Raw genomic sequence first — 15,143 nt, 5'->3', positions numbered from 1 at the left:
TAGAGTTTTTACTTAGAGAACAGAGGAGCGCCCAGCCTCTCCAAGGAGTTACTGGGTTGTTATCCCAGACAGCTTTACAGACCCTGAAGTTTCTGGCTGCTATGCCCTACTAAACAAATGCCTTGTGGTCTGTGACCTGTGGTGCTGGTCCCCAGTCACCTGCTCTGGTAGGAGCACTGCAGGCCTCTGCACTCAGGCTCCTGTCCCAGGTACGGGGGCAGGGAGACCATGCACAAGTCCCTCCCTGGCAATATGAGCACAGTTGTACTACAGTTTATATCTAAATGCATCTGCAAATATCTGAACATTACAGATCCTGCATACATTGAGTAATAACTTACTTTTCCTGAGATAAAGCAAATATCCTAATTGGGCAAAAGTTAAACTGGGTCAAATCAACATTTTGGTGAGAGTCTCAGATTCTGTATCATACAACAGGTTGTTGGCAGGAGACTCAATCTGTTCCCCCTGTAACTCTGCTGCTGTAAGTGGGTTTATAGTGGTGATGAATTTGCTCCCAAGAATTTCAGGACACATTGGCAAACTAACGAGGCAGATGCACGCAAGCAGAAAACTGGTCCAAATTCAGCACAGCTCTTAAAGGGCTCCTGGGAACCCGGTGATAAAATTCCACCACCAAATAAAAAGAAGATCACATGAATGGTACTCCTGTCCCCCAAGTCTTCCTCTGACACTGAAATCATAGATTTGTTTCAGTGTTCTACCAGAGCACAAACAACTTTTCAAAACCAGAAGCACAGCTCCTGTGCATACTGAAAAAGATCCGGTTTTAGAAACTCCATTAGAACAATCCCAGCCCATGCAGAGAGGTAACAGAAACTATAATTACACTTTTCCCATTCTTATGTTCACAGGGAGAAAAGACTGAGTGTTTTCAGCATTATTTCTCTATTTTACATAAACACTGAATATAATATACAGTGCTGAAACAGAGGTTGAAGACTAGGACTCCTTAATTCAAAAAGAGTATCTTTAACTCTTAAACTACCTTGGCAATATTAAACAGGAGCAAAAGAAAATTTAGGCTGATGCCTCTTCCCCTTTATTCTTTACAGATTGTACTTTATTTTCTTTAGTACATGTGTAAACAGAAACCTGAATAAAGTTCTCAGACCTTTGAAGAACACTGCCAAGCAATATAAGTTTGGTAGAATTCAATGCAAAGAAGGTTCAGCGTACACCTTAACCAGTTCTTTAGCACTCTCCAAGACTGCAGTGAACACCTGGAATATGCGATGTGGTTCACAGAACAGCTTTGTTTGCTGCACCACCACCCTCCAGGGCTCTACCAGTGCCTGTTAAGATTAGTAAGGAGATGGACTGCAAAGAAAACACTTTCAGAACATTCATTAATGGCTGTTAACAAATTAAATACCACAATGTCGCAGCACTATCAAAACCAGCTGACTACAACAAGGCTTTTACCATCACATACCGGGTTACCTTCAATAAGCAGTTCCCGCACCTTGCCCCGGCACAGCCACCAATCCCCCACAAGGGTTCAAAAGTTCATCTACTGTCTATGCTGTTTCTTCACCCTCTCCAGGCCAGTCCACCCTGCTTCTTGCCTCTGCCATGTCCAGATTCTTTCTTCTGAGGGCTTCTCTTCCAGTCAGCATCTCCTCATCCAGGCCCCTTTCTTCTCCCGGGGCCTCTCCTTGTATCACCTACATCTGGGGGCACTGCCTCTCCTCTCTGCTTCTTTCAGAGCTCCTCTTCCATACCCTTTACAGCTATTTAACTACTTAGCAGGAACCAGCCACAGCTGCACATCATCCACATCAGCCAACCCACCGCCCCTGAAGCCAGCCCACAGCTGTATGTTATCAGTGTTAATTAACCTGCCTTCACCCTTCTAAAATTCCTCTACACCACACCACAGGCATAATTTTTCTTTTTTAAGCTTCAATACCCAGTATTCAGAATAGAACTTTGAAAACTAGTGTAAGGTTTCTTTTTATTGAAATTTCTAGACAGAAGACTTACCAGAGCTTCCTGCAAAATTTTTATCACAGCTCCAAATCTGAGCATGAAGGCACGCTGTTGTTCAGCTTTGCAACATCATAGGCTGCTGAAGAGGACACAGAAGATTCCTGTGTTTGGGGGGGGTGAGGGGGGGTGGGAAGCAACAAAACCCCCCCAAAAACTACAGCTGTGAATCAATTGTACGGAGAAACTGATCAAGAAAACTCACGGGGAAAAAATGAGAATAATTTAAAAAAAAAATATGTACCTGCTCTGAAGTGTCCTTCAGACACCAAACTCAGATTAATGCAAATCCGACCAAGCAAGACAAGGACGTGGGAAGCCTCACAAATGCATTGCAAACATTTTTTTCTCCAAAAAAGACCCTGGAAAGGAAGAATTTGAATTCAGCCAAAGTTGTCTCATTTTCCCAAAGTACTTCACAATTCAACATCAGATACTGTGAGCCTGGTTTCAGACAAAAGTAATTTTCCTGTCATAGTAACCAACAGCCAAAAGATTTTGGTTTTGTTTACTAACCAGATACAAAAATAATATAAATGGAATAATTTCATTGTCATGGCAAATTAGAACATGTTTGAAGTTAATTTTCAAAGTATATGTAGTTTCTTTAAAACCAATGCAATTAGACATTGTATAAACACTATCTTTTTGTAGATAAAGAGGTTTCAGCATGTCTAAACCATGGGCTTTTATCCTCATTCAAATAGCACTTTTGAGCCAACAAAGTATGGCAGAGGTAACAAACATAGTGTAAAATTGAATACCAGTGTTATTTATGAATTTTTGTTAGGTCAAGTTAAAGACCAGTACAAGTCATGACAGTGATTACAAAGATAAGAATTCCAACTGAACATACATTGTATAGTAAGAGGAAGAAATTTTGCAGCTCGGTGCAAATGAGGAAATTACTTGCTATGAATCTCTAAAATATAGCAACCATTTCATAAAATCTTACTGTAGTTAGTGCAGTGCACATTTTTCAGGTGCTTGTGATGATGCAGTTGTGAAGACCTGAAATCAGAGCAAAAGAGATATAACAAGGTTTTAATAAAAACCAGCACACCAAACTTAAACCATCTCATTCTTTTCTTTATACCTAGTGAACTAAAAAAAAAGCAGAAACTGAGAAGGCATCTGATGTAGAAAGAACAAATGTCATGATGGTTTGAACCATAATCATGAATATAAATCACTTGATTATGTCTGTAAATTAATAACTGCTGTTCTTTAAGATAGCAAATTGTAGGTCTTACTAGAACCAAATCTTACGTATTTCCAGTATTTATTATCTACCTTTTCAGCTGAGGAAGGAATTACAAGACTGTGAAAAAAATACATTTTTTCTTTGGCCATTCATGCATCAAGATGCGGAAGTATCAAAATGTGTTTGACACCATTACTTGATCAAAATCTATTGTCTGGGTTTTATTTTTTTAAGCTGTAATGAAATAACATGAGGGATGTCAAAAATGTAACATGTCCTACAAGCAAGTGATTTGGACCCGTCATTTGTAGCTGACCATTAACTTTAAGACAGACTTCACTGCCTATAAAAAAAGAGAATTAATATTTACTTCCAGCTAATTGCTAGCTCCTGATGGTAGATAAAGTTCAAAAGTGTAGAACCAGTAACCCTGAGCTACATCTTCACAACTCTGCTCTGCCATCTCAAGGATGCTCCAAACAAGATAATATTGCCCATGTCCTCAAGGAAGCTTTGGGCTGCTGTAACACATTCACACTGAAACCTACTGAGGGTGTTTGCAAGCCTATAAGGTCCAACAGCTGCCTCTGTGCCACCCTGTCCTAAACTTTTTTGTCTCTCCCCTCCTTCACCTTCTTAAGAGTCAGACAGTCTCTTTAGCAGCAACCCTGATCTTCCTGCTCTGCTTCAGGCAATGTGCAGAGCATGGAAAGGCATTCTTGATTTGCAGTTTGATGAAAACACCCACCATAGCAAAGCTGAAGAACACCCAAACAGAGAGGTTTAGTTCATTAGTACTTATTCCTCCTCAAATATCTGAATTCACGGTTTGAGCCAGCTAGCAAAATTACTCTAACAGAGCTCAGATGCTTCTTCAAGAAATACTGACTTTCCAGAAAATGAAGGCATTATTGAAGGGTGGAACTTGGCAGTGTGTTAAATCTGAACTGTTCATGTGGCATGTCACAAGCTGACAGACCAAGCCCATTGCAGGTGCTTGTTTTGGGGTCTTATTTCTAGGAACAGCTGTTAGGTTTTACTCTCAAGTCTTCATTCTCTCAAGTTCTTTAGCTTTATATGATTTTGTGTGTGTGATCCTTCCCATCTGAAATGTACTAACAGAAAGAAATCTTCCACTAGCAGATCTGAGACATTAGAGATGGTTTCTGAACATGGACAGGTCAAGGTTAATATCCAAGTTACAGTTTATTGCTTTGAGTAAAAAAAAAAAAAAACAACCAAAAAAACCCCCACCAACAACCCACACACAAAACCTAATTGGTGAAAAATTGGAGAACTGGTTTCAGGAAACAAAAAAAGCATACATCAGGTATTAAACATCTTTAAAAAAGAGAAAGTCCTCCCCTTTCCTTTGATTCCTTACAAAAGAGGTAAAACTGTCTCAAACATCCCAAGGCAAGTCATCAATTTTTGCCTTCTGGAAATTAGTAAATTCATACATGTACCTGCTTAACTAAAGCACATATAGTCTAATAATTCACTATAGGCAAAAAAGACTCTTGGATTTAAGACCCCAAATCACCTCAGTCTGTATTTAGGCTGTCAAAATGCACACCAAAAGAAAAATATTTATATGACTACCCTCTTGAGCCAGTTTGAAGACACATATGCACAGACCACTAGGAAGCCCAAAAGCCTGCCAGCTCCAAAGGTTCTTGAGTCATACATCAGGCAGTTCCAAAATAGTGTTTGATATATTTTCTAATGCTATTTAAAAACAAACAACCAAAAATACCGCGCGCCCCCCCCCCCAAAAAAAAAAAACAAAAAACAAAAACCCACACACAAAAAAAACCAACCCAGGGTCTCTGACTTTTTTTTGGTTCGTGAGGCTGCATACACACATTTTTTACTCCCTCTTGAAACTAGAAAGGCCAGAAACTGTAGGTGTTGCTTTTAAATGAGTGTTAATGTCTTCACTTTGTTAGAAGAACAATAAAAAGCAAACAAGCAAAAAAACCCACCAAAACCACAAGCCAAAATAAAAACACAACACCACAAACCAAACAAAAACAACATGAAGTATTTTAAGGTGAAATTATGGAGCTGTAATATAGACAATAACCTAGAAGCAATAAAAAAACACAGTTAGTAAACAATACTCAAAACACACCTTATTAAGTCCTAACTTCATTATCTACATTTCCTAACCAATTATATTTCTTTCCATAACATTATTGAACAAAAGCTGAAATGATAGATTTTCTCCTAGCTTTTGGAGCGAGGAAAACTATAATTCTGAAAGTAGCTACTTAATGAAATCACAATGTTTTGACCCTTTGCATTTCTTGTCAAACCTTGTCTGCTGACTGTTTCTATGACTTTCCTTGTCCTTGCTGCAGATGGTCCTCCAGCCAACGCCTGTGCTTCTTGCTGCTACTAAGTAAGAAACAAAGCAAAGCCACCATTATTATGTACTTATTCCTCACCAGCTTTTTACGTATTTAGATGTTTTATTACAGGATATTATTTGGGTTTGCATATTTTCCCCAGTAAAAATAATAGATGTTCATTGTAAGAAAACAAAAGGATTAAAGGCTTAGGAGCTTTTTTAAGAAAGGGTGAATATTTGATATTCACATATTTGTAATAATAACTGAAAGATATGAATAACAGCAGTGCCAAGAATCTAATTTTCTTACACCTCTCTTTCTATATGGTAATTTAGTAACCACTCAGCAGGCAGCCTGGTCTGCATAAGTGACAGGCGGGCTCATGCAGGCATTATGCATCAGCTCATGCTTACACCATTCACGATGTGGAAAACCATTACCACAGTCCCCTCCACAACATTTAACCTACACAGTGACATCTAAACTGCAGCCTTGCACCTAGTGGCAATATTTGCATTGCTGTGATGAAGCACTGAAATCCTGAAATGTTAATTAAACCCCTTGGATGCTTCTGTTTTACACACACATCTCTCATATCCTTAAAGAGTCTGATCATATGATCATACCTGCTTCAGGGTTTTCTCTCTAAATATAACAGCTAGAAGCTTTTAAAAAAACAACACCAACACCACCACCAACACCACAACAAACAAACTGTGATACTTTTACAGTTATTTGTAACCTCAAGTAGGAGCCTGAATGAAAACATCAAATATATCCAGACATTGAACAAATGTTTTAGGGGCCAGCAAGGCTGCAGCGTTCTGTAGGTGCTGTGCACGACACCTTCTACAAACAACACTGCAGAGGGAGTTGTATTTACATTCACTGCAGAGAACATTTGGCTTTCCTTCTGTGTAAATCCATGTGCATTGACTGATTTTGCTAAACTGAATTGCTTTCTACTCACTGAAGATCTGGTGTGTTAGTAGGAGGTTACTACTTACTTACCCTGGACAGTCCCTGGATGCTGACACAGGTGGCCCAGAGAACTTGTGGAACATGCCCCATCCCTGACAGTGTTCAAGGACAGGTTGGGGGCTCTGAGCAACTTGGGCTAGTGAAAGATGATCCTGCCTACAGTGGGGTGTGGGCAATTAGATGATCTTTAAAAGACTCTTCCAACACAAACAATTCTGTTTCCCTCTTCTAAATGCCCAGATTAGAAAATGTGATCCTCTTCTTCAGCCCTTTGGATCTTCTTCTGTGAGCTCCATAGCTACGCTTATCCTTCCTTGAGTCCCAAGTCAGTTCAAAGACAGAAGCGGCAAACAACACCAAGGTACCTGGTGCAGAGCATTTGCTGGGCTGCTGTTCTCTGCCAATGTTTATTTCTTGACACTCCGGTTACATCATGGGTACTGCAACCATCACAAAAAAATGTACAGAAGCTGAAAGATATTAGAAGCAGCTCCAAAAATCAGAAGGTACAGTTTGCATGTGTTCAGGGAAGACACACCTTAAGATATTAACACCATCATTCATTAACCAGAAGTTTTATCTATCTTGCAGCTCATCTGAGATTCTTTAAAACCACTGTCACCACAAGGCTCAGCACCATACATTTGTACATTGCTCTATCCATTAATATACGTTGGGTTTGTTGGGGTTTTTTGTTGTTGTTTTTTAGGGCGTTTTGTTGTTTGGGTTTTTTTTCTTTTCTTTTGTTTGTCTGTTTTACCTTGATCTTAAGATGTGTTTACACTCTCCACATGACAAATCTCCCAGCACAAGTATATTACCTTGTGGCCACTTTATTTCCATCCTAAGGTGCTCTCTCATACAGCCTCCTCTCCCTTCAACGCCACTACAAAATCCTTGACTCAGGCTCTTGCCATTACTTAATATAAGCAAACAGGGAAGAAAATACCTTTTGAGTCAGTCTGGGGTAGGAAGCTGCCGGGACCGGGAAATACTCTCCTCTCTGATGGCTGCTGGGGAGCAAAGCTCCCAGTTTAGCCTGCAGCTAGATGATTTTGCAACTTGAGTGACCCCATGGTGCACACAAGGGTCTGAACAGAGTCAGACACTTACCTGGCCCACATCAGCACATCAGCAGTAGGCAATGGCTCTCAAAAGAGAAAAAAGCAGGGGAGACACACAGAGAGAATGGAAAGACAGAAACAGGGAACTAGCCAAAACCAAGGGGCAAAAACCCCCTCAATCCCATCGCTTTTGTAGTTTAAAATCGGTGTCCCTACAGGATGCAAAAGTGGTCATAGAACATTCTGGGAACTTTTGCCTGAGAGCAGGATAACTTTTAAGAGAGGTGCTTAGGCATCACCCATAAGGAGCCAAGGCTGCTACGCTGCCAGCAGAGGAAAGGAGTGTCTGCAACATCCTTGGGTGCACAGGAAAGTTATGGGTTATGCTGGCGCCAGGATGAGCTGGCAATTACTTTCATAGTGACCAGCGTGCAAAAAGCACCCTAGGAAATACACCTTAAGTAACCAAAGCATTAGCAGCAGCCTTACATGGCCTTGGTAAATACCTATCCTCACAGTTAATATTGAACTGAGTTATATAAGGGAGTGTATTGATAAAGCCACAGTCTTTTACAAACTCCACAGGTTTAAGAATGCATCACTCACTCTAGGAAAACTTTGCTCCTAAAAAGGAATAGCTTGACTACCAGAATGACCTTGTACTGTCTATAAATTTTACTAGACTTGAATAAAGAGTTTAATTTCAGTTGATAATACATTTTTGTGAACACATATAATTATCCCAAATTAATTTTAAGATGAATAAATAAATTGGGAAATTAAAGCAAATGAAGTCGTTACTATAGTAATATAAAATTTCACATAAAAGTCCTAATTTATCATGAAGGAAATATGAAAGCTAATGAATTCAGTACATGACATCTTTTCACAAAGGAGTAACTTTACACAAGTTTAGCCTGAGAAGGCTTTTTTATAACTCCTTTTGAAATCCTGTTTCCTGTAATGAAGGGCCCCACAGCTGAGCAATTTTACCAAAAACATTTTGAAGATTAGGAATGCAATAAGACATTTTCTCCCTGAAGCATCACAAAGATCTCCAATGCTAGCATGCTTATATTTTGTCATATCTAGTAATTTCATTGTTGTGGCATAGGGAGGATTAAAAGAAAGGATAAGGTGGTCCTTTAAAGTAAGTATAGTCTTTTAAAGGAGGTATGGGGTCATACTTATTTGTAGTGTACAATGAAGCAAGTCTTCTGTAAATTTTTTTCAGGATCTTTTTATGTGTGAAGGAAAATATGTAAGCTTCAGAACATATGGGGTCACTTTTAGTACTACTTCTGGTTCAAGTCCTAAAGCTGCATTCCAGCAATATTTATCTCAAATCAGACACCTGACTGTAAAATAGGACTCTTCCTTGCACTACAATAGCTTTGACATTGTCTTACAAGACATTGTCAGCTACAAGCCAAAGGACAACAGAGATCTCCAAATGGAGCTGTTTTAAGAAAGACTACTCCCGAAGGAAATTTTGTGGTTTGTCACCCAAAAAAGCCCAAAATATTAGACTGTGCTTATTTAAAAAAACATGTCAAAGCAAGAATTACCTTATAACTTAGAGGTAAACCACTTAGGATCATCTAAGTTGATCATCTATGCCTGATGGTAGCTAACATGAGACTGGCCCTGAAACATAGAAATTATGGGCAGAGTTATGGCCCCAAAACCATGCAGGTAACACCAACAGTATATTTTTTTTACAAAATCTGGCACACATGAAATCAACGAGAAATTTTACTCAAAAACCACAGAATTTTACATTCAGTTCTCAGTTTTGAAAGGTGAAGTTACACTGAAGTGTCATACTGTTTAAGATTTTTCAATCACATGGAGACCTTCAACAATACTGAAATGTGACAGCTTTATACACATAATACCTTCAGAAGAAGTAACAGTACTGGTATGGTTTTTCAGTTAAAAGTATTTTAAGATGTTGAAAGGGGTAGTATGAAAGTTTTTTTTTAAAAAAATGAGAAAGTCAGTGGTATGGCTGATGTTATTTTGTGGGCATTTTAACTTGATTGTACACTGTCGTCTTTGCCTAATTCAAGGTAGTTTGGTGATTATCAGGTGCTGTGAATAAAACAGATAAATTCTTGTAACCTAAACCGAGAAGCCACTATCTCTGTTGAATACAGAAAAAGCAATGGATCTTTAGGGCAGGGTTACTAATTGTTCATTTATTTCTCCTCTTTTACTTTTGTGTTTGTATCACTATAAACATAGTTCAAACAGCATAGATTTTTGGATTTCTGACCACAAGTCTCTGATCCCTTCCCTGCATTCAGAAGCCCTTTTAGAGTTGGCATTCTCTTACTTAAAAAAAAAAAAAAAAAAGCGCAGAAGATTTTGTAATTCAACTGTGTGTATGAATTTGATATGAGTTTGATTTTTCCCCCCATATCCAAAAGTCAACAGCACAATGAAATATACCCATTTTCCTTACATTTTTAACTCATCTTTTTGATTATGTACAGAGCTTACACAGTCCTGGCTCCCTACTGAAAGAGAGGAAGAACTAAGACTTAACAGAATACTGAATCTCAAAGGAAGGGTAGCAACACGCCAGCAGCAGGAGAGGTTGGGCAGTCTCCCTCTGCCAGAAGACTGGCTAGATTGAATGCCCCAGCAGCGCTGTTCGTGTTTGAAAGATGCTCCCTAGAAGTGCCATCTCGAAAGGCAGCACACTTTTATACATTTATTGCAGCTGCCTTTAGGAGTGCTTGACTGTATGGTCCGGGGAGGCAGGAGGGGGTAGTGCCCTGGATGGGCACAAACCATGCAGGCAGAAACCCATGCCAATAACTTCCATGGAAGTGCAACTATCCAATTTTCAAATCAGTAACTGTGTCCATATACTATACACATATATATGGCAAGTATCGATACATAAATTTCTCTATTTCCAGACTTCACATGCTTTTAGGCATAAAGTACCTTCTTGTTGGTATGCGTGCTATTTAAATCAAGACAAAATTTTAAACAAAAAACATTTTAAAGCTAAGATACAAAAGGCGGCAAACAAACAGCATTAGGAAGATCGAGGGTGTTAAGACCAGTAAGAGGAAAACGTTTCTCATTGAAGAAGGCATGGGAATGCTTTCCCACATCCAGCTCGTTCACTGTCCAGTCACACATGGTCACAATAAATGCTGATGCTTCTTTGAAATCGCTGTCATCAATCCTATCCTTCAGCAATAAATGCACGCAAAGTAGTGCTGGTAATCACGGGCACTGCAAGTTCTTGCCTTTCTGCACTACCACAAGCAGATCACAGGCCTCCTGGCAAGATGCACCTTGGAATCTATGCTAATTTCATTTATCACTGGGCTTCCATAAACACAGCCATCATTTCTGAATGCCACTGCTAACAGGCAGCAGCGTATGAGCAGCCCCTCCAAGTACACAAACAGCATCCTGAAAACTTCCCTACACACCATTATGCTAAATGCCACCCTCTTCTGCATTACTTGCAGCCATCTCTGTGATAGCTTATTGCTGTTCCAAGGGTAATACATTCTGGATGGAAAGGATACATGACATTTAAGTATCTCGTACCTGAAGACAATTTAAATGTAGTAATGTTGAAGAAATCAGTTAAAGCTTCCCATATAATCCATGGTTCTGGTTCCCATAGGCTTGAGGAAAAATCTTTGTTATCTCTGTTGCCTTAGGTTCCAGGTCACAATTTCTTTTAAACGGCATATTGATTCTAGAAATCATAGTATTATGCGGTTTAAATTGGGATACTTATTTTTGTTTTACTCTAATGTTAACCTGAAGGTTTAAATTCAGTTTTGCCTCTGAAGGCATGTTCAGGTATGTTCTCCAGAAATGTGATTGCTTTGGCCAGGATCCATCGTTTCCCTGTGCTCCCAAAGCTCCTCCTCCAACACCCCTCGCTACACTGAAAGCTTCTAAGGCAGAAGCAGCCACCAGCGCTTCTTTTCCAAAGCGATGCCTAAGCAATGCACTCTCCTACAGCTTGGAGTTCCCACTCTGAAATTGCTAGACAATCCTCACAGCAAAAAAGGATTTCATGAAGGCTAGAAGCACCATACATACCAATGCGAACCCCATCATCCCAATAAAGCTGTCCTTCTGCAAACAGGGCGTCATTCAAAGCCACAGTGAGTCCCATCGGGTTTTTTCAGCTATGGAAAAAACAATGATTCTTCCTCAGTTTCCTTAGTTAATCACATTACATATTCATCCAATGTTAGAATGTTTTTAAAAGTATTGTGTACCACGCAATTGATCTCCCATGGTCATCCTCCTAAGCCCATACAATTTGAAGGAAAACATTAGGAGGAAACAAAAAAGAAAAATCAGCCATAAAACTCCAGTATTATCATACAGGTAGTTTCTCTGAGGACTGGCAGCATTTATATATATGTGGAATATGCAAACCTAAATTTATCATTTTGGTTAATTTGATAAGTTGTATTAGCAGGTCTTTGTCAAGCAAGGATGTATCTACCTCTGATATGCAGGTTGATATGGTCCAAAGGAGCTGGTAAAATTTGGAATTGACCCCTAAAGCCAGTATCTTCATCCTATGTATGAAAAAATAGAATGATCTTCTACTGAATTGCTGTCACCTTACTGGGGTGTTTTTAGACTGAAATTATTTTGTTTTGCTAACCAGATTAATTAGGAGTTGTTACTGTAATTCCTTTGGTTACTGCAGGACTAACGAATGGTTCTAAGAGTACTGTTAAAATTAAAGTTGATACTGAAAGCTCATGGTCTCCAACCCATGCCTTTTTGTTGAAAGGGAAAATTTTGAAATTAGGAGAAAATGATTATTAGGAGGGTCGTAGCTACAAATATTTTAACGGAAATTTCAAAGGAATTGCACTTACTAATGGAGTATGGGGCAGATCATAGTGCTGCCATGGGCATCACATATTAACGTGTACAGATAAGGTAACAGGGTATATCTTATATTCAGCACATTCCTGGAAACCTCCTCAAAAGTTGAGTTCCACGAAACAGGATCTTGCCTCTGAAAGAAAAGAGACGGCAGTTAGTCAAACTGGATTGTTTCGTTCAGAAAAAATAAAATAAAATAAAGTTCTCCACCGAACTAGGGCACCTTCATTTATATAGTCTTTAATTAAATGACACAGTGACACAGAAAACAGTAGGTATCACTGTCAGCCCTAAGAGGGGAACGAGAAAGAGGAAAGGAGAGAAAAACCTCGGGGTGGGGGGTGGGGAAGTAGCGTAAAACATGTTTAATGCAAAACGTCCCAGAGGCGTGACACATCCCAGCGTACATAATTTATTACCCTTCTTTTCTGCAGGGCAGCACTCAGGACTTGCAAGAAGAGACCGAAGCATTAATGACTGATTTCAGGGAGCACTTCCAATCTTTATTAAATGTATTGAACAATACCTTGGCAAATTGGGTAAGACTGGAAACAACATGATAACCCTGAATCTGCATTTTTAAAGGCTTTAAAAGTCCTATCGAAAGGTGTGCCGCTGCAAGATAAAGCACACAGTTTTTAAAAAGGAGACTTTAATCCATTAGATAGACGCCATATAAATAGCTCAACTCTGCTAGACCAGAAGCTTTAACTGGAACAGAAGTGCTCGTTCCACTTTTTTTTTATTTTTCCAGTTATCTTGTTTTACAGCTTTCTACACTAGGGTCCTTAGCCAGCACAGACCTATATTTAGGCAATTATTTTCCTTTACTCTTAAAAGAAGTACAATATCTGATGGTGGCAAATTTGCAAAGTACAGACATTGCCGAGTCTTACTCCAGAATCTTATTACACTGCTCCATTTTCTCGTCTCTTGTATAATGATGGACAATTAGGACTGAGAGCACCAAGGTCAGTTTTGTTCCTTTAAGTATGCTTGCCGTAAAAGCACTCTATTTTAGTCTTGTCAGTGTAGTGCATTGAAATAAAAATGCCACACTGAGAAAAATACGGAGGAGTTTGATTCAGTCAAAGGAAACTTAGCACATGCTTCCTCCAAGTGGCCCAAATCCCCGAGCAGCCCCTCTGTGGGCACAAAACCTCCCAGGTGAGGGGGAGCCCTACAGCACAGCCAGCCTATGAATAAAGGCAATTTTTGTTTGATAAAGAGCCAAACATGTTTCTGTCTTGTCCATTTTGCTCGGAATGTACATTCTTTTGAGCCAGGCCAGCTTGTGCAATGTTCTGGCTGCTCTATACGTGTGTGTTGCCAAGGCCCAGCTGTTGACAACCGTTAAAAAATTGTGACTCACCCGTGTTCCTTTCTGATTGTGATTCCTCGAATATGGATAAAACGCGCCCAGCTGCATCCAGCGAAGACACAGCTCATACTCCGAGTCTTTGAAGAAGCCACAGATATCAGCTCCTGTCTGAAATTTTTAAAATGATCCAATTGGAATAGTATAAAATCATGTACAACATCAAGATAATGAGTTATTACCTTCATATTTCAGTATCAGTTACTCCCAGCATTCCAAAGAGACTGAAAACCACCATACAGGAAAGGAAAAATCCCCCACCCGCACCCCACCCCACTTTGTAATTTTAAAGGTTACATAAATAATACATATTCAATTAACCAATTCCTCAAATAATTAAACAAAAAACTATTTCTTAAATAAAGCCTTGGTCATTGCCACAAAGCACCTGCAAGGCAACCAAGTAAGTTTTAGGGCCAATAAAAAAAAAAACCTTGCTGAATTCAGGGGGAGTTATGCTTCCTAGCTGCTCCACCAAGGATACAAGCACCGTTCTCTGCAGCGTATGTGGCTGGTCTATCCTATGTGACCAGCATGGATGCGTTACTGCTCCGCTTTCTCAGAACAATTCCTTTGCAGCCATGCACACGTACTGTAAATCATTACAGCAAAATCCAAAACCACAATACTAGTTAGAAAGCTCCACTGATTAAATCACACTCTCTCCAGTGCTGGCTCCACAATAATTGCCTAAACAGCTGCTTCAATAAGGCACGATTTATTTATTTTTCTACAGGATTTGCAGCTTTGGTGACACTGTAATTACAGCAAAAATACACAAGTCACTTAAATTACCGTACTAATTAAACTAGACTAATGTGCTGTAATTATTTCTTCCAAGACAAACAGTAAGTTTTCTAGTATCTTTTACTTCTTTGCCACGTACTATCAAGTATTTTCGGCCTCCGCTTGGTTTACCCTACTTCAACGATGCTTTGGAAATTGCAGCCAAAATTCCAAACGTAAAGCAAGAGCATGAGGGCTCTGCTCCCAGGAGGTGCCAGCTCTCTGCTCCAGGACTGTGCCCATGAAAAGCAACTACTCCCGTCACAAAGCCCAAATTTACCTCCCAACGGTCACACTACTCACCACTTTTCAGGTCTGTGCAAAGGCCTCACTACAAAATAAGAGCGTTAAGCCAATATCCAGAAGCTCCCTCTGCCTAACGGATGGAGAAGCTAAATCAAGTTACATTAGAAAATTGCTGTTCACCTAAGTTACAGGCATTTGCCAGTTTTGTGCACAAACGATCTTCC

This window comes from Falco cherrug, chromosome 11 (assembly GCF_023634085.1).
Source record: "Falco cherrug isolate bFalChe1 chromosome 11, bFalChe1.pri, whole genome shotgun sequence".
Classification (NCBI taxonomy): Eukaryota; Metazoa; Chordata; class Aves; order Falconiformes; family Falconidae; genus Falco; species Falco cherrug.
The sequence above is the reverse complement of the archived record's forward strand: the minus strand, read 5'-3'. Positions refer to the sequence as shown.